General features: G+C 45.1%; 1 protein-coding gene across 26 annotated transcripts in view; it reads right to left on the reverse strand.

Moving 5' to 3' along the window:
* The window catches only part of APBB2 (amyloid beta precursor protein binding family B member 2), a 398,493-nt gene that overhangs the window by 35,182 nt on the left and 342,763 nt on the right, over positions 1-20,548 (reverse strand). Inside the window, exon 1 of one of the 26 annotated variants that reach the window (XM_004038603.5) lies at positions 9,428-9,593. The exons of 24 other annotated variants lie outside the window; for them this stretch is intronic. The gene's annotated coding sequence lies outside the window, so the exon portion shown is untranslated. Of the gene's footprint in view, positions 1-9,386; positions 9,594-20,548 lie in introns of those variants that run through there. One more of the 26 variants, XM_004038601.5, reaches the window with a different exon arrangement.

Raw genomic sequence — 20,548 nt, forward strand, 5'->3', positions numbered from 1 at the left:
AGGGTACAAACTCCTGGCAAGGTGCAGACAAGACTCCTACTTAAAACCACGGTGAGTAACCAGCCACATGGAGGACCTCTTGTGGATATGGTGAATCACTTTCTGAATTTTCAAGGGGCTTTCTTTGTGCCAGTTCAAAGGAGTACTAGGGTAGATAACATGGAAAGCCAATATATATGGCCTTCATTTGAATTGTTTGTTGTTTTTGCTTGTTTTTTTTTTTTTAAAGAGATGGGATCTTGCTCTGTTGCCCAGGCAGGAGTGCAGTAGCACAATCATAGCTTACTGCATCCTCAAACTACTTGGCTCAAGCAATCCTCCGGCCTCAACCTCCCAAGTAGCGGGGGCTATAGGTGTTTGCCATCATACCCGGCTCATTTTTTATTTGTTGTAGAAATGAGGTCTCACTATGTTGCAAAGGTTGGTCTCAAACTTTTGGGGTCAAGCAATCCACCCACCTCAGCTTCTCAAAAAAGTATTGGGATTACAGGCATGAGCCACCATGCCCAGTCCTGAATTTTGTTAACTTCCATCTAGATACAAGTATTTCTGGTATAATGTAAACTCAATAATACCTAAAGAAAAGCAGACACCAATCCTAGGAAGGCTGATTACCACTAACCAAGTAACAGTAGCGGCTCCTGGCTATGATTGCTTGTGTCTAGCCAGGCTCTGTTCTTGCTGCGCACTGTCGCCAAGCCACACAATAACCTTGCAGGGGGAAGCATCACGACTCATTTTACAAATGAGGAATTGAAGGGTCAGAGAGTTTAAGTTGACTTGCTCCAAAGCCCACAGCTAGCAGGTGGTAGATCTGCAAACAGAACACAGGCCTGCTGGCTGGGCTCTTTCCTGCCGTGTAGCTCTGGGGCACCTAGCACCTGAGCCTGGCTCCCTCCCAGTTAATTGGCTCTGCTCAGGACCCCATCCCTCACTGGAGGTAGCCTCTGCTCTGCCTTTCTCTCTCTGTCCCCATTGGACTTTTGGTTCCACCACTGCTGGAGCTCGTGATGGTAATTAAGTGCTGTGTTTGGTTTAAATTACCTTCCTTTCATCCTCTGCTCAGCAGCCACTTATTCCATGACTCCTCTGTTTACAATTCCCAACCCCCACCCGCCCTCCGCCGCAAACTCCCTGCCTCCAGCCACACTAGGACCGTTTTGCTCCGAAACATACAAGCCCGCCCCTGCCTGGGCTTGCTGTTCGGCTGCTTGGTCTGCTTTTCCCCCAGGTCCTCCCCTCATCATCCTGATCATCACTGCCTCCAAAAGAACCCTGAGGATCCCCCAGTCATTGTCAACATTCACAGCCATCTGAAACTACCCTATTTCCCTCTCTCCACCAAGAAAGTAAAGCTCATGCGAGCAAGAACCTTTCTGCCTGTTCACTTACCACTGTCTGGCACATAGTAGGCAATCAATCAATATTCTTGAATATGTGAATAAATAACTAAGTAGGGGAAACAGTGAACTCCCTTCTTCCTGATCAGGTTGGTAAGAAGCTAAGGGAATGATGCCACAAACAGTAGGGAGTTGGCTGGATTCCTTTTTCTCCTGCTATTGCTCATCACAGACAGCACTTTTAAAATGACTTTGGTTCATATCCTGTTTTCATGTCAGCCGAAACAATGTTAATAAAACATATATTTCATCTGAACAGGCAGGAGGCAAGTTCTGAGAAGATTATTAATCTCTTATGACTCTATTTAAAAGCAAAGCCAATCTATACTCTGATCATCTCCAGCAGAAACAACAACAATGTTGCCAGAGCTCCTAACTAGATTCCTTCTTTGGAACATTTGTCTAAATGAGAAATAGCTCCTCTGCTCCTGAAGAAATCAATATATAAATTTCCCTCGTATATTGATTTCTATCAAGATTTATCCCCAGATAATTTTCTTTATATTTGTACTCTAAGAGAAATAAACCTCTGCTTATCATTTAGGGAAAAGACCCAAGACAACACATTCCCATACCTGCTGAGGCAGTTATGGACTGAAAAGCTGCCCTTTGGGGAGCCCACAAAGCATTCCTCCCACCCCCTCAGAGGTACTAGGGTATAATGGCAGGAGTTAACTTCTTGATACAGTTTGAAAGAATATGTACTCTTCCTGTTTACTAAAGTTACTTTTTTTTTTTTTTTTTTTAGACAGAGTCTCGCTCTGTCACCCAGGCTGGAGTGCAGTGGCACCATCTCAGCTCACTGCAACCTCTGCCTCCCAGGATCAAGCAATTCTCCTGCCTCAGCCTCTCGAGTAGCTGAGATTACTCGGCGCCACCACACCCAGCTAATTTTTGTATTTTTAGTAGAGACGGGGTTTCACCATGTTGCCCAGTCTGGTCTCAAGCTCCTCACCTCAGGTGATTCGCCCGCCTCGGCCTCCCAAAGTGCTGGGATTACAGGCGTGAGCCACTGTGCCCTGCTACTCAGGTTACTTTTTATAGGCAGTTTGTCTCTTTGTTTCAGCATCATTTTTCCTTTTTCATTGAATATGATGAAGAATCTTTAAAAAACGAAAACCGCAACGCCACTGCTGTAACATCCTGCTTTGTTTTTGTTAAGACACGGAGTCTTAGATGTTGTCCTGGCTGGACACAAACTCCTTGACTCAAGTGATTTGCCCACCTCAGGCTCCAGAACAGCTGGGACTACAGGTGGGGACCACTGTGCCCGGCTTTGTAACACCCTATTATTATTATTTGACTTTGGCTTCCTGTTATTGTCCATATTTGACAACTATAACAAGTATGTCATCTTAAAAAAGAAAGAGGCTCAAGTGTAGAAATACCCCAAAGACCCTGACCTTCTGCAGGAATTCTCTTTGGGGGCTAATTTTCAACACAACACAAAGCTGGCCAAAGATGACTGAACCTTCTTACTTCCAAGTGACGAAATCCCTATTTGAATTGTCATTAAAGGTTCTATGCAGGTCCTTCAAATCAGAGATCAGCAAATTATGATCCCCCCAAATCTCAGACTGTTTTGTGAATGAAGAGTATTGGACCACGGCCGCACTCACTCACTTAGGCAGAGGCTACAGCTCCTTTTGTGCCACAACTGCAGAGCTGAGTAGTTGCAACAGAGGCCATATGGCTCCAAAAGCCTCAAATATTTAATATGTGGCCAGTGCCCGGGAGTTCGAGGTCAGCACGGACAACATAGTGAGACCTCAGCTCTACAAAAAATTTTTTTAAAAATAGCCAGGTGTGGTGGTGTGTAAAGTGTGAGTCTCAGCTATTCAGGAGGCTGAGGCAGGAGAACTGCTTGAGCCCAGGAGGTCAAGGCTGCAGTGAGCCGTGATCACACCACTTGCACTTCAGCCTGGGTAACCGAGTGAGACCACGTCTCAAAAAAAAAAATTTTTTTTTAAAACTGGCCTTTTACAGAAAAAATTTGCCAACCCCTGCTCTAGAGGACAATCTGTTTCAAGGGTGCAACATACGATGTGGACAGCACTGGCTAAACACTTTGTGGAGCCCAGTGCAAAATGAAAATGCAAGGCTCTCTGTCAAAAAAACAATGAACATTTTCAAGATGTTAACAGCAGAGTGTAAACCAATTGAGGGACTCTGCGACTGGCTGAGATGGTAGAATAATTCTCGTTACAGGTGACAAACTCCCAGGGCTGGCTAGAAACTGTTCCACCAAGATGCAAGAATAAGAGCATTTACAACCTGCAAATGCTTTAGAACCAAACAACCTTTTGCTCAATTGAAATCTTACACGGATGCCCAACATGTGAAGCGGCAGCCATGCGGACGTCTGCCCCAGCCATTTTATTTCTAAAAGGTCACTAGCAGGTGATGGCTCTTACAGTGTTTTAAAAGGGAGGGCGATGAAAAACAAAACACACCAGAATCCTCGAAAACAGCATTTTCAGGTAACCTGGCAAACAGATGCATGCTCTGATACGACAGAATCAGGCCAACTTGGCCCCACTGTCAACTGTGATCTCGGCTGCTGCTTGTCCTCTATCATAATTATTCCAACTGCTATAATTTATTCATCCCCAGACAAGCTTCCATGTTATAAGGTACCCAGATTGAAATGGCTGGAAGCTCAAGTCACTCCTGCCCTTTCCCATCTGCTCAAAATACTGACTGCAGAAGGAATATTTTCTATGCATATATATATATATATATACACACACATATATATATATATTTTTTTTTTCCAAAACCAAACCAAAGTTATCTCAAAACTCAAGTTCTCTGACAAACATGTTGTTAAGCTTTCAAGTTCACAATTCTGCAGCTGGAAGAAGGGGGCAGAGAATCCTATCAGAAACTCAGTATTTAGTTCTACTTTACAGCTATAAGGAAATGGCTTCTCTAGCTCTCAAAATGCTCAGTGAATTTCCTGCAAAGTTACTAAGAAAGTTACCCTCTTTGAATTGAAATACATATGGAACAAATTTTATATTTATGAGACAGTATCAATTGTTGGAACTACAGAGGATGCCGCATGTGAAGTAACTTCAAATGTAATTACGGGGCCGGGCGCAGTGGCTCACGCCTGTAATCCCAGCACTAAGGCCGGTGGATCACTTGAGGTCGGGAGCTCAAAACCAGCCTGGCGAACATAGTGAAACCCCGTCTCTACTAAAAATACAAAAAATTAGTGGGGCATAGTGGTGCATGCCTGTAATCCCATCTATCTGGGAGGCTGAGGCAGGAGAATCGCTTGAACCCGGGAGGCGAAGGTTGCAGGGAGCCGAGATCGTGACACTGCACTCCAGCCTGGGTGACAGAGCAAAACTCTATCTTCAAAAAAAAAAAAAAAAAAAAGTAATTATGAATGGATTCTTATAAACTGGGAACAAAGGTAGAATAATTCCATATAAATTAAGGCTTAAACCCATCTTCTCTTCTTAGTCTGATTCTTTATTTTCATGCCAGAACAAAGAAAAATGCTCAAAGGTCTCATAACCAGTTGAGAATGACAGAAAGGGTACTGAAGGGTGAAAACATCTTGGAAAAATGGCCAAATACACAAGATTGCACTGGATGGATACGTCTGCTCATCTACACTGGAGAACCAAAGAAAAGAAAGTCAAAGTCTTTTTTTTTTTCTGAGACAGTGTGTTTCTCTGTCACCCAGGCTGGAGGGCAGTGGCGCGATCTCAGCTCACTGCAACCTCCATCTCCCAGGTTCAAGAGATTCTCGTGCCTCAGCCTCCCTAGTAGCTGGAATTACAGGCATGTGCCACCATGCCCAGGTAATTTTTGTATTTTCAGTAGAGACAAGGTTTTGCCACGTTGCCCAGGCTGGTCTTAAACTCCTAGCCTCAAGTGATCCTTTGGGGGCACTCGGCCTCCCAAAGTGCTGGGATTACAGCATGAGCCACCGTGTCTGGCTTAAATCAAGGTCTTGATACAACATAAATGTAAAGGGAGTTGTTCCATGGCTTAATAACTTTGTCCTCGAACAGTTATTACTTCTATTAGCATGTATTTTCTACAGACATAAACAACGCATCAAAGAAATCAGGTATGGTCCTAGATCACACCCCTTCCCGCATCTTCTACAGTCAACTTGGCGAGTTCAACCTCCACATTTCCCCCACCCGCCTGCTTCTCTTCATGCCCTCTGCCACGTCACTAATCTCTCCTGGACTAGGGCTAGCCAACTGGTCCCTCGGTTTCCACTCCTGTTCCCAATATCTATTTCCTGAGATCTTTCTGTATGAAATAAACTAGATCATGGCATTCCCCTGGTTAACCCTCTTCACGGGCACCTCATGGCAAACCTTTAACCACTGCCCACAAGCCCTAAAGGATCCTGTCCCCACCCACCTCTTCCAGCACAAACCACTGGCCTCCTCTTCATCCTCAGGCACACTGAGTGCTCCACTTCCTCAGTGCTTTCCTTCTTTTTTTTTGCGATGGAGTTTCGCTCGTTGTCCAGGCTGGAGTGCAATGGCATGATCTCGGCTCACTGCAACCTCCGCCTCCTGGGTTCAAGTGATTCTCCTGCCTCAGCCTCACGAGTAGCTGGGATTACAGGCACGCACCACCATGTCTGGCTAATTTTTGTTTTTTGTATTTTTAGTAGAGACGGGGTTTCACCATGTTGGTCAGGCTGGTTTTGAACTCCTAACCTCAGGTGATCCACCTGCCTCGACCTCCCAAAGTGCTGGGATTACAGATATGAGCCACCACACCCAGCTGTTCCTCAGTGCTTTCTATTCACTCCCTACATGGCTGGCTTCTTCTCAGCCTTCAAGCCCAGCTCAAATGTCACCTCCTAGGACAGCTGCCTCCTGATGGCCCCTTTCCCCTCTGAGCTACTCTGTTGCATCACGCTGTTGATGGTCTTCAAGACACTCGGCATAACCTGTATCATCTTGCTTCCTGAATTGTTTTTCCGGCTTATCTCCTGCCTCTTCAAACAGGGACCTCATCTGTCTCAGTCCTTCATGCTGCCTCACAAGGTGCCTGACACGCGGATGCTCCTTATCTGCCGAACAGCATATTAACCATTAGACTATAAATACTAAGCACATGGATGGTCAAAAGTAAACCCTAAAAGTAGACAATGAAGTATTTTCATCTACATTCATTCATCTGCCCATTCAACAACTGGGTTACTTATGGAGGGCATCCTATACTAGGTACTATGTTAGGGCCCGAGGAATCCAAAAGTCTAAGAACTCCTCAAATATGTCATATTCTGTGTTCAACACAGGCTCTTTAAAAAGGCAAGTTACACTACTACTTAGTATGTTTTTCTGTGATCCTAGAGATTTGTGAAAACCTAGATAAGAGGTTATATGCCATCAGTTTACTCCCCAAAACCCATGAAACATATATGGAGAGTAAATAGGGACACAGTTAAGTCATCTCTTAACACTCGGGAGCCTGGACAGATGTAAAGCTTTGCTCAGCCAGTGGTACAGAATGAAATTCATTTCCTAGGCCTGGCACGGTGGCTCACGCCTGTAATCCCAGCACTTTGGGAGGCCGAGACGGACAGATAAGCTAATGCCAGGAGTTTAAGACCAGCCTGGCCGACATGGCGAAACCCTGTCTCTACTAAAAATACAAAAAAATTAGCCATGTGTGGTGGCGGGCGCCTGTAATCCCAGCTACTCGGGAGGCTGAGGCAGGAGAATCGCTTGAACCTGGGAGACACAGGTTGCACTAAGCCAAGATTACGCCACTGCACTCCAGCCTGGGCGATAAGAGTGAAAGTCCATCTCCAAAAAAAAAAAAAAAAAGAAAGAAAGAAAAAGAAATTCATTTCCTAGGGGGGCTGTCCAAGAGGAAAGCTGTATAGGTGAGACAAGGAGGCTGCATGACTGATAGTTTTGTAACAAACTGGAATTACCCCATTGAAATCAACAATGCCAATGTTCAAACTCTTTAGAACTCAGCTCTGCCCCTCCTTGCAGCTGCAGGCTCCTTTGAGATCAAAGTAAGCAAGTTCAAGATGACCGACTTTAGTGCCCAGTGGCCCACTGGTGTGATTAATACTTCCACCCTTGGAGTGCAGATGACCTGAGGCCCCTCGTTGTTTGCGCCTACTGCCACACGCTCCGCTGACCTCCAAGGCGGCCATCAGCAGCAGTATCTTCTTGTCTCACCTCGGTGTCATCCACACTGCTTCCCGGGATGCTCCAGTGCAGAGGACCTGCAATGGGCCCCATGCCAGCATAGTGTGAGCTCCAAGAAAGGAAGAAGACACCTGTTGTATTTATTATGCCACTTAATCACCAACACCAATGCCCAGCACATGGCAAGTGTCCAATAAATACTTATTAAATAAATTATCTCCATTGCAGAAAAGCTAGAACTAAACAACGTGGTGGCTGTTAGAAAAGTGTGTTTCTCACATCTGCAAAGTGAGAATGATAAAATGAGGCCGGGCATGGTGGCTCATGCCTGTAATCCCAGCACTTTGGGAGAACCGAGGCAGGTGGATCACCCAAGGTCAGCAGTTCGAGACCAGCCTGGCCAACATGGTGAAATCCCGTCTCTACTCAAAAAAACAGAAATTAGCCAGGTGTGGTGGTGTGCACTTATAGTCCCAGCTACTCAGGAGGCTGAGGCAGGAGAATCACTTGAACCTGGGAGGCAGAGGTTGCAGTGAGCCGAGATTGTGCCACTGCACTACAGGCTGGGTGACAGAGAGGGACTCTGTCTCAAAAAAACAAAAAAAAGGAAGCAAAACGGAAAGTAGGGTTCTTACTGAGCTGCAAACCATGACACCTTCTTTGATAATACTGGCTGATGCTTTATGGAAAGTCTTTCCCCTCTTAAGCATTTCATTCACACTCACTTTTACTTATAACTTTTACAAAATTACAGACCACATTTACAAACACATTCTGCTTCTAACTTCTTAGGAAAGGCCTCAGGACATTTAATAATTCCTTTCTGAACGCAACTAACTAAAAGGCAGCAGCAAGGACCTGAACTTTAGAGAATCTTACAAACTACTCTTGTGTAAGAGCTCGGCTGGAGGAAGGGCCAACTGCTCAATGGCCTAAGAAAACCTAAAAGAGAACAGCATGAGGAAAGCAGGCAGAACTCCCATTCATGATACAAGTCAAAGCCAGGCTGCAGCTGCAGTTATAAAAAGAAAGAAAAAGACTAATGGGATTGCCTCCTCCTCCCGCCTTCTCCCACCCAAGGCAGTAATGAAGATTCACAGCTACACATTAATTAGGAATCCATAGACGTGCCTGGTTACAATATTGGTATAGGGAAACAGATAATAGAAAAGGCACAGATTCCCCCACAAGCTAATAGAGTGTTGTAAGCAATATCTAAATCTTCACGCCTTTCTTTTCAAAAACACTACTTCTTTCTCAATGCCAAGAGCTGGCTGTGTTTCTACATTTGGGGAATTTGAGATATTTTCTCGCATGGAAGTCACACCAATATCCTAAATCGTGTAACTAAAATCACTTGGAAATGCAGTTTTTCTACACGAAAGGATATTGCTTTTAATCCAAATATTGGATTACCAAAACCCTGAAATATCTTTCAGTCCTAATGTAGACAGGAAGACAGAAATGTGGCCTCACCAGGGGGCATGTGAGGCGAAGGCAGTCACTGCCTCAATCATAGAACGCTGTCCACAGCAGAAATGCCCCGTGCAGACCCCATCAATGAATAGCCCACCCCAAACAGTCCTGCTGCACTGGCGAATTGGGGGTCCAAGGACGCCTCCCCCCCATTTCATACAAGCCTCACTCCTTCTTCCCACCGGCGGGGCAGAAAGCCCCCTCTTCAGCCCTTCCAGCCGCCCAGGACCAGGCAACTCGCTAAGCGCTGACTCGGGGAAGGGAGGGCGCAGCCTTTGTCCCGCAGGTCTCCCGCGCCCGCCTCGCTGTCCCCGCGAGCGAGCTTGGGCTCGACCCCCGTTCCCCCTGAACGCACCTGCAAACAAAGGAGTGCCGTTCCTTCGCCAACTTCCTCACCTTTGCCTCCCGGTCCTTCCGAAGTCGGGCGGGGATGCCGCCCCAGGTGCTACGACAAGCCCCAGGGTGCCGGCACCACCCCGGCTGTGCCGTCTCTCAAGCAGCCGCGCGCACTGCCCCGGGCTCAAGTTGAAGAGCGGCGCCCGCGCCTCCCTGCGCCCTCCCTGCCCCGCCCGCCGCGGCCGCCCATTGGCTGCTGGGGAGGCGCGTGGCCCCGCCCCACCCGGCCGCACTCCCGTCAAATGCTCCCGCTAGGTGCTCCCGCCAGGTGCTCCAGCTGCTAGGGTCCTGGCTCAGGGCCGGCAAAGAGGATCCCCCACCCCCACATACTCCCTTCCTGTAACGAACGTTTCCTTTTTGGACTCTCAAGACTTAGAAACTTCATTCAAACCCACTGAACCTCTTTAGAAAAAGTTGATGCTCTAGGCCTGCTGGGTTTCTGGTTTCTTTTCTTTTCTTCTTGAGACAGAGTCTCGCTCTGTCGCCCAGGCTGGAATGCAGTGACGCGATCTCGGCTCACTGCAACCTCCGCTTCCCAGGTTCAAGCGATTCTCCTGCCTCAGCCTCCCTAGCAGCTGGGATTACAGGCGCCCGCCACCATGCCTGGCTAATTTTTCCTATTTTTATTTAGTAGAGATGAGGTTTCACCATGTTGGCCAGGCTGGTCTCAAACTCCTGGCCTCAAGTGAGCCGCCCGCCTCGGCCTCCCAAAGTGCTGGGATTACAGGGGTGAGCCACCGCACCAGGCTGGGTTTCTACGATCCTGATTGTGGGGCGAGTGGGGGAAATGGGGGGCGGGGAGGGGTGGTTGGAGAAGGGAGATATTGCAGCCCACAGCCAGAAAGCCTTTGGGCAGAAAGACAGAAACCAAGTTTTATAAATCTGAATAATCAGATTTCAAGAGGCAGCAAATTCTGAGTCAAGCTGGAAAGTGTTTACAGATTATCTGCCAATTTACACAAAGCACTTAGCAGTACACCCCTACACCCTTTTGTAATCCCTACCTCTTTTAAGACACCTTTTGTTTATAGCTGACTTGAAGCCAAGATCCCACAGGCACCCCAACATTGTCATCTCTAGCTGAGCGCCCCTCCCCCCATATACATGGAAGCAGAAAATGTCCAATTGGCTAAGTGACAGCACTTTCAGCACTTTAAGTAAGAGTCCTGGCTAGCCACTAGTCATATAAATATATGAGTTGGAAAGGAAAATCCAAGGTCTCTTACTGACTGTATTCTGTGAGCACTGAAAGTACTTCCTCTTTCTAATTGTTTCTGGGCAAGCATAAGTTATTTGATTAGCCAATTAACAAAGTGAAATAGGGAGGCTGAGGCAGGAGAATTGCTTGAACCTGGGAGGCGGAGGTTGCAGTGAGCCAAGATCGTGCCACTGCACTCCAGCCTGAGTGACAGAGTGAGACTCCGTCTCAAAAAAAAAAAAAAAAAAAAGAGCAAAATAGGCAAAGCATATTAGCCATGTTTTTGGCTATATTCAAAGTCTCATACACTCCTTTTACAAAGAAAGGAACAGAAAATAGGAAATACACATGGAAAATCAAGGGAGTATTTAACTAGTAGGTCTTGTTTGGGTTTGGTAAAACACACCACAGGTGTACAGACAACTTTAATGTTCATGTTTAAATGAGGATCAGGTGTTTTCTCATTTGTTCAACATTTACTAAGCTCCTCCTAAGTACCAGGTTCTGTGCACAAAATTTTATATTAGGCTTTTCTAGTTAACAGTCGTCTTTCTAGGGAGGGCAAGATTTAACTCATGCTGTTTCTGAATCTATGATCAGTAACACTTCAATTATTTGGGAGAGTTATTGACAGTAAACTGCTTTGGCAACCACAACTGTTTGGAACACAACACAAACTGCAAGTGAGGCTAGAAGAGGGTTTAAGACTTGGGGTTCAGCAGCCAGAACAGACAGCAGCAAGCTCAGAGATATGAAACAAGTTAACAGGATTGTACCTGTCACCCCTTCAAAGGCTGCCTCTCCTTCCTTACACATCATTCCAGTGAGTTTGGTTGTCTGATTCTCTGTCTATAGCAGGGCAGAAGCAACAAATAGATGGGTCTGCCAGATGTCCACAGGGTGCGTCAAGTGTGACAGCTGAGGGTCTGCTGGCAGGAAGTCATGTGTGACAAGTCCTGCCAACTCTGCCTCCTCCTGCTCTCTCCAACTTGCCCCCTTCTCTCAACTCCATGCTGCCACCCTAGTTCCAGCCAACATCTCATCAGGAGGGCTGCTGTCATTTTTTTTTTTTTTTTTTTGAGACAGTGTCTCGCTAGTGCAGTGGCTGCTATCTTGGCTCACTGCAACCTCCTCCTCTTGAGTTCAAGTGATTCTCATGCTTCAGAGATGGGGTTTTGCCATGTTGGCCAGGCTGGTCTTGAATTCCTGGCCTCAAGTAATCTGCCCACCTCAGCCTCCCAAAGTGCTGGGATTAGAGGCATGAGCCACCGCACCCGGCCTGCAGTAGTGTTTTAACAGTCTCCTTGCCTCCACTCATCTCTAACAAGCTGTTCTCACAGGAGCCACACATGTCCCTTCAAAACAAAAACAAAAATCACAAATGCGAGTCCCTTCAAAAACAAAAATCACAAATATAAGTATCCATGCTCGAACCTTAAAACCACACAGTGGCTTCCCATTGCAATGCAGATAAAGTCTATAATCGCTTTCAGGGTCTCACAGGCCGCCTGGGATCAGGTCCCTGCTTCTATCTCCAATGCTGCAACCACATTCCCTCCTCTTTGTCTCTGCTCCAGTCCCTTTTTCTTCTTCCAGTTCCTGGAACACGCCCAGCTACTTCCCACCTCAGAGCCTTTGCACTGACTGTGACCCTCCTAGAATGCTCTTCCCTGCACGGCTCACCTGATGAATCCCTTTCATCTTCTAGGAATCTCAGCCCAAAAGTTGATTCCTTTGGAAGATGTTCCTGACAGGCAGTGTCCTCCCTGACAGCATCCCAGGCTTTTCCTTCGTACTCCTGCTGCAGCTTGGTGTTAAATATTTGGAAAATCATCCATTTATTATTCATCTCCTTCACTTTACAGTGAGCTTTATAAACTTACAGAGTCTGGTTTTGTTTCTGTACAGTGAAGAATTTAACCTTGGCTGAAGAGAGCCTCTGCCTTCAGCTTCTGGGAGGTAAACTCTAACACCTTGGAATGTTGTGCCTGACCGGGGTGTTTCTGTTTGCCTAGGGGCCTTGGGATACACTAGAGGGTCTAACAGGGTGATCTCGGAGGGGGAGGCGCTTGGCCCATGCAGTATCAGCTCCACCTCTGGAGGGACTCGAGACTGAGATTAGCCCTGGACCAGTTGTCTATGCCTTTGGGGTGGAGCCTCAATAAAAATCCTGGACACCAAGGCTTGGATGAACTTCCCTGGTTGACAATACTCTGTGCTATTGTCACACGGCAATACCAGGGAAGTTATGCTGCCCAGGACACCGTGGGGAGAGGACAACTGAAGGCTCAGAACTTCCCTGGACTCTGTCCTATGTGTGTCTTCCTTGGGCTGATTTTAATCAGAATCCTTTCCCTGTGACAAACCACAACCATGAGCATAATCACAGCACTCAGTGAGCTCTATGAGTCCTTCTAGCAAATTATCAAACCTGAGGGTGGTCTCATTGACTATTCTCTAACTTGGCAGTTTCCCATTGAATTTTCGGCAGTAAGCACATTTCCTGACATACAGTAAGTGCTTAATACATCCACTATTGATTAAATTTAATGAGTTACTATTTTTTAACAGATTTTTTTAAATGACCAGGTAATCAGCATATAATGCTTTTATGATTTAAATAACAAATTTCCATTTTGCAAATGACTACTTATGAGTTAAGGTCCAGATCAAACAAATGCCATCTCTCCCATGAGGCCTTTCCCTACTTCCCGAGGGCTCGTCACCCTTGCCTTTGTGTTCTCTGGCCCATCACTTTGCTTTCGAAGCATTAAGTAGTAATAAAACATATTTCTGACCAGCTGGGCAATATAGCGAGACCCCCATCTCTACAAAAAATTTTAAACATTAGGCCAGGTGTGGTGGCTCACACCCGTAATCACAGCATTTTGGGAGGCCGAGGTGGGCAGATCACTTGAGGCCAGGAGTTCGAGACCAGCCTGGCAAACATGGTGGAACCCTGTCTCTACTAAAAATACAAAATTAGCCGGGCGTGGTGGCACGTGCTTGTAATCCCAGTTGCTCAGGAGGCTGAGGCAGGAGAATCACTTGAACCTGGGAGGCAGAGGTTGCAGTGAGCCGAGATCACACCGCTGCACTCCAGCCTGGGTAACAGAATGAGACTCTGTCTCAAAAGAAAAAAAAAAATTTTTTTTTTAAACATTAGCCAGGTGTGGTGGCTTGCACCTGTTGTCCTACCTGCCTGGGAGGCTGAGGCAGAAGGATTGCTTGAGCCCAGGAGTTTGAGGCTGCAGAGAGCTATGATCTTGCCACTGCACTCCAGCCTGGATTATAGAGCCAGATGCTATCTCTAAAATAAATGAATAAATGAATGAATGAATAAAAATAAAACATCTGCTTTTGTGAAGGATATCTATGTTAGATAAACTCTTGAGTCCCTACTACTTGGCATGGGGCTTGTACAGAAAAGGCACACAAACAGTGTTTATGGAATGAAGGCAGTTTTTAAAAACAGGTCTGGTTCATAGAAAGACAGGTTCAATTATGTGTGAAATTCTGGTACATATTACAGCTAATTCTCTGATAAATATGGTAGCTGTTACTGTAGTAACTGAGTATTATGAAGGTGTTCTATTGTTTTCTTTTTTCTTTCTAAAAATAAAAATGTTACTCAGAATTATGATACACTTTAAAAAGCCAGACATGCTTTAAATAAAAATATGGAAACTGATCACCCAACTTCTAAAAGGCATCTGACTTCCTAATTAGAATGAAATATCCCAGTTTATTTACAAAATACTGTGAAAGAAAAAAAATTCAACAAACCTAACCACTCATCTTTCTTTCATAGAAACCTAATTGAAAATTCAACCAGCATACCAATAACCTATGATGTCCCCAAGTAGCATAGAAAAATCAATTTTACTTCCTTCAGACCTGCATTTAAACTGGATAACAACTGATATAACGTGCAACAGCCATAATCCAATTTCAATTTGTTTGATTAGATGAGTATAAACATTAAACATGAAAGTCACAGGACTGTTAGGACAATGTTCACGCTATTAACTCATTATAGAACAAAGCATTATAATTTGCTCCTAGAGAACATGCTACTAAAATACATAGATATGAATTTGAACTATCCTTAAATACCATCCACAAAGATCCTTATATTGCCTCAGCCAAAGATAAAAGCAGCTCTGAACGTGGAAGCCACTTCAAAATCTCCTGAATTGAGGATAAGGGAATCCCTGAAGGATTCCTTAAATATTTGAGACTATTTTAACATCCATTTGTATGACACTTGCATAATCAGAGGATTTCAAAGCAGCACCCAGGTTCGTGGTCTCAAACTACAACGTGCATCATAACAGTTAAAATGATGGTGCCGGGCGGGTCTTAGCCGGGCGCCGCGGCTCACACCTGTAATCCCAGAACTTTGGGAGGCTGAGCCGGGTGGATTACGAGGTCAGCAGTTCAAGACCAGCCTGGTCAAGATGGTGAAACCCTGTGTCTACTAAAACTACAAAAATTAGCCAGGCGTGGTGGCAGGCACCTACAATCCCAGCTACTTGGGAGGCTGAGGCAGGAGAATCGCTTGAACCTGTGCGGCAGAAGTTTCAGTGAGCCGAGATCGTGACACTGCACTCCAGCCTGGGCAAGAGTGAGACTCCGTCTCAAAAAAAAAAAAAAAAAAAAAAGCGCCACAATCTCACCTAGAGGGTGTAACTCAGTAGGCCTCAAACAGACTCCTCACTTTTTTTTACATAAGTACCGTCCCTTCTGACCCAAATGATTTGGAGGCAGGTGTTCAGTGGGCTGTACGTTGAGGATTCAAAACTGTTTCCAGAGAAGGGGACTGGTACTTTGTGTCAGAGGAGAAAGTCAGATGACAGATAAAGACACTGGAGGATGGGATGCTGCAGCTCTTTCTGTGTCCCACACTGCATTCTGAGCTCCTTGAAGGCAGCAACCATGCTTTACTTGTTTTTGTATCTTTTGTGCCCAGCTCAGCACTGAGCACTTAATAATGAAGTACATTCGGGACAAAGTGGCATGCATCTATACTCACAGCTATGTGGATGTCAGAAGCATTCACCATGGGTACATTTCTGAGGGTCATATCACAACAAGGTTATCAACAGAGCAGGCGGGATGTTTTGGCAGGACCTTAAGGTAGATCAATGCCTTTCAAACCTCAATGTGCAAATGCATTGTCTGAGGACTTGTTCTGATTCAGTGGGTCTGCAGGTTCTGATTCAGTGGGTGTGGGTAGGGCCCTGTCGTTCTAAAAACTACATCCCAGGTGATGCCCAAGTTCTTATTCAGAGGCTCCACTTTGAATAGCAAGAATCCATACGTGAATCATCTAAACCATGATCACACGGACAAATGAGCAGCAAAAAAGATCTTCAACGAGCTTGGACAATGAAAGCCAGGGAGGCCAGGTGCGGTGGCTCACACCTGTAACCCCAGCACTTTGGGAGGCTGATGTGGACAGATCATTTGAGGTCAGGAGTTCGAGGCCAGCCTGGCCAACATGGTGAAACCCTGTTTCTACGAAAAATGCAAAAATTAGCCGGTTGTGATGGTGCACGCCAGTAATCCCAGCTACTCAGGAGGCTGAGGCATGAGAATTCACTTGAACCCAAAAGGCAGAGGTTATAGTGAGCTGAGATCACACCACTGCACTCCAGCCTGGGTGACAGAGGGAGACTGTCTCAAAAAAAAAAAAAAAAAAAAAAAAAGCAAGCCAGGGAGTTGTGGACTAACAGTAACATTCCCAACTTCTTTTAAAGCACCATGTAGGCTGGGTGCGGTGGCTCACGCCTGTAATCCCAGCACTTTAGGAAGCCAAGGCAGGTGGATCAGGAGGTCAAGAGATAGAGACCATCCTAGCCAACATAGTGAAACCCCATCACTATGACAAATACAAAAATTAGCTGGGCGTGGTGGCGCCGAGTAATCTCAGCTACTTGGGAGGCTGAGGCAGGAGAATTGCTTGAACCGGGAAGGTAGAGGTTGGAGTGAGCCGAGATTGTGCCACTGCATTCCAGCCTGGCGACAGAGTGAGACTCCGTCTCAATAATAAAAAAAACACACACACACACACACAAAACCACTGTGTACCTGATTATTGCTCCTGGAGGACTCTATAATGTATATTTGTAAAAGAAAGACCCCACTGCCCCACAAGACATCAGTCACAGCAGACGCTTAGCTTGCACTCACATAAGGATGTGCCCTTTATCTAAAAGGGATTGCCACAGTATCTCTTTAACTCAACTCTAACAAAAATTTTGGAAAAAAAAACAAAAGAAATTCTCCTGCCCAATGGCCTGGAGTCTTCCTGTTCTGCCCTGTAAAATGCAAAGGCTATTTATAATAAATGTGTATAACAAGAATCTTTGTTAAGTGGAAGAAATTCCGAAGCCCTAGGCAGGCAGCACAGCTCATTTTCTTTATGCAATATTCAGCAGAAAAAACCTCCCACTACTCCAAAGACTGCGGGCCACTCCCTGGCCTTCGCTGTACTATAAAGAGATTTGACTTATCTTCCCACCACCCACCACCCACCAGATCTCTTCTTCCTAACTGCTGCAGGGGTTAGCGAGGGTGAGCATAAATTGTGATCCTCCATGGTTCAGAATCCTAAGGGAGTCAGCACAACGTTCGATTCTTTTTTTTTTTTTTTTTTTTTTTTTTTTAGAGACAGGGTCTCACTCTGTCACCCAGGCTGGAGGGTAGTAGTGCAATCTTGGTTCACTGCAACCTCTGCCTCCTGGGTTCAAGCAATTCTCCCACCTCAGCCTCCCGAGTAGCTGGGATTACAGGCATGTGCCACCATGTCTAGCTAATTTTTGTATTTTTAATAGGGACGGGTTTTACCATGTTGGTCAGGCTCGTCTCGAACTCCTAACCTCAAGTGATCCATCCACTTTGGTCTCCCAAAGTGCTGGAATTACAGGTGTGAGCCACCACGCCTGGTCCTTTCAATTCTTAAAATTTTCAACCATCTCCCCACTCAACGCCCTGGCTTGCTCTCCCTGGAAAGCAGAATTGCAAGGAAGGACAGGGGTACTGCACGCACAGGGACACATAGTCACGGAGGGCCAAGGAAAAAGCTGGCTGTCTGGCAAGTTCCGTGGTTGTAATTTGAGAAAATCATGTTTGTGTTTCTGCATTAGAAACTCAAGCTGAAACAGATACTAAACCCATGGCTGGGAAGGTAGGGTTAGGAGAGTAAGACAGTAAGGGCTAAGGAGTGAAGACAAGAGAAGTTCTTTAAAAATAAGTAAGAATTTTCCCTCACTGCCAGTCCACCAATGATCTGATTTCTGTCCCTGCAGTTTTGCCTTTTCCAAAATGTCATAAAAAGGGGGTCCTGTAATACCTAGCTTTCTGAACCTTGCTTCCTTCACTTAGCATAATTGTTGAGTGTATCAACAGTGCCTTCCTTTTTATTGCTGAGAATTCCTTTGCATGGATGTACAAGAGTTTGTGTATCCATCTACCAGTTGATAGGTATTTTACTCTTTCCAGTTTTGGCAACTATGAATAAAGTCAATAATAAGAAAACAAACAACACAATTTTTTAAATGGGCAATAACATCTGAACAGATATGTCACCAAAGAAGATAAATGTTTTTCAAAAGCACATGAAACATGCTCAACATCATTTGTTTGGAAAATGCGGATTAAAACCACAATGAATCACCACTTCACACATTTTAGAATGCTAAAATAACAACCACCACCCTCAAACAAACAAACCAAAAAATCCTGGCAATGCCAACTGCTGGCGAGGATGCGGAGCAACTGAACTTTCTTACTTTGCTGTTGGGAATGCAAAACGGCGCACCTCCTCAGAAAGTGGGCTGGCAGTTTCTCATAAACTTAAGCGTGCTGTCACCCTACAACCCAGTGATCCCACTCTTACGTATTTACCCAAGATAAGTGAACACTTCTGTTCACACAAAAACCTGTATGTGAATGATTATAGCGGCTTTATTCATGGTTCATGATTAACTTCCCTTTTAAGATGGATGGGCAACTGTCTCTTGATGGGTTTACCTCAGTGTTCCATGTTCACAGACCTGGACACCATCAGTCATCTTTAAAAATTCACTAGGAGATTACAAAATAGAAGCACTTTACTTTCTTGGTGGTCATGAAACTCCATGCTCAGGAGCTTACTGTTGAGGCTGAATCCCAGAAGAGGGTTTAAGCAGGAGCTTACCCGATGATCGTTACTTCCAGTGGCAAGAGGCATAAAAAGAAACAAGCTGCTATTTTCACCCTCAACTGTTCTTAATCTTGCCTCCCTCCTCCTCCTCACTTTGCTTTTCCTATTCCACCTATGTGCCCTCATGCCCTAAAGAGATATCAGCGACATTAGAAGGCCACAGAAACTAAGGCCGATATAATTTTGATCCTTCAGTGTTGAGTTTAAATAAAAACATCATATATGGTTGCTGTTATTTGTTTTATCTTCGGATTCAATTGGAAGTTCCTAATTTGAAGGGACTTTTATTATTTTATAGTGTCCTTTTATTATTTTATTTTTGAGACAGAGTCTCGCTCTGTCACCCAGGCTGGAGTGCAGTGGTGCAATCTCTACTCACTGAAACCTCCATCTCCCGGGTTCAAGCAATTCTCCTGCCTCAGCCTCCTGAGTAGCTGGGATTACAGGTGTGCGCCACCATGTCTGGCTAATTTTTTGTATTTTTAGTGGAATACAAAAGCACTGAACTGTGCAGTTTCCCCTGCAGAGATGGGGTTTCACTATGTTGGTCAGGCTGGTCTCGAACTCCTGACCTCAACTGATTTGCCTGCCTCGGCCTCCCAAAATGTTGAGATTACAGGCATGAGCCACCATGCACGGCCGACAGTGTCCTTTTAGATCAATTTTAGTGTATCACCATTTTTGTACCTGTTTTTACAAATAAAAGCTTAATTGGAACACAGCCATGCACATTCATTTATATCGTGTCTGTAGGTGCTTTTGCCTACCATGGCAGAGACAGCATGACCTACAAAGCCTATTTACTGTCTGGTCTTTTGCAGAAAAAGTCGACTGACTCCTTCTCCAGCAGAATGACCTTTTAGTCATTCTATTAATATAAATGATGAGTATACTATTTGTTAGCTTTGTATAGCTACTAACATCTGTGCAGCATTTTCTATCTTCAGAGCATTTTTCATATCTATCATTTCACTGTAGCACCCCATTAGCCCTACTAAATTAGCTATTATTATTATCAACCCCCTTTTTGTAAACAAAATAGGCTCAGAGGGAATGAGTGAACTCGATTATAAGAGGTGAAGCCAAAATTTGAACCTGTCTCATTCTCCAAATTGTCTGATCTTGTCACAAATAAATTGATACACCACACACAGCAAGCTGATCATTTAGTAGGTGCATGAAGATCAACTTGAATTTTCATCCGCCTAAATTCTCCATTGAGCTCATTCAATTAAAGTTCCACACAAAGTTCACATATGGGGCTCCTGTTCTCTGAGATGACTCTCATTCCCATGTACTCTCATTCCTGGGACTTAGAGACTGCTTAGCCTACAAAAAACTTCTCTTGCTTACAGTCTGTATTCCTTTCATATATATTAGTTAATTATATTGATCAATTATCAGGGAGCTGATCTAGGTTTTGTGGGACCTAAAGCTTAAGACAATTTCTGGGGCTTTTTTTTTTTAAGAATACAAAATTTATCTTCCTTTTGCAAAATCATTTTATATAAACCACGTGATCTAATTGCTAGCCCTCCTCCTAGGGTCTTGAAAGGGGCTCTAAATTTTCAGCCTCCTGAGTAGTTAGGTCTACAGGTACACCGTGCCTGGCTATTTTTTGTTTTAGAGATGGGGTCTTGCTATGCTGCCCAGGCTGGTCTTGAAATTCTGGCCTCAAGCAATCCTCCCACGTCAGCCTCCCCAAGTGTTGGCA

The sequence above is a fragment of the Gorilla gorilla genome, chromosome 3 (genome assembly GCF_029281585.2).
Source record: "Gorilla gorilla gorilla isolate KB3781 chromosome 3, NHGRI_mGorGor1-v2.1_pri, whole genome shotgun sequence".
In the NCBI taxonomy this organism is placed as follows: Eukaryota; Metazoa; Chordata; class Mammalia; order Primates; family Hominidae; genus Gorilla; species Gorilla gorilla.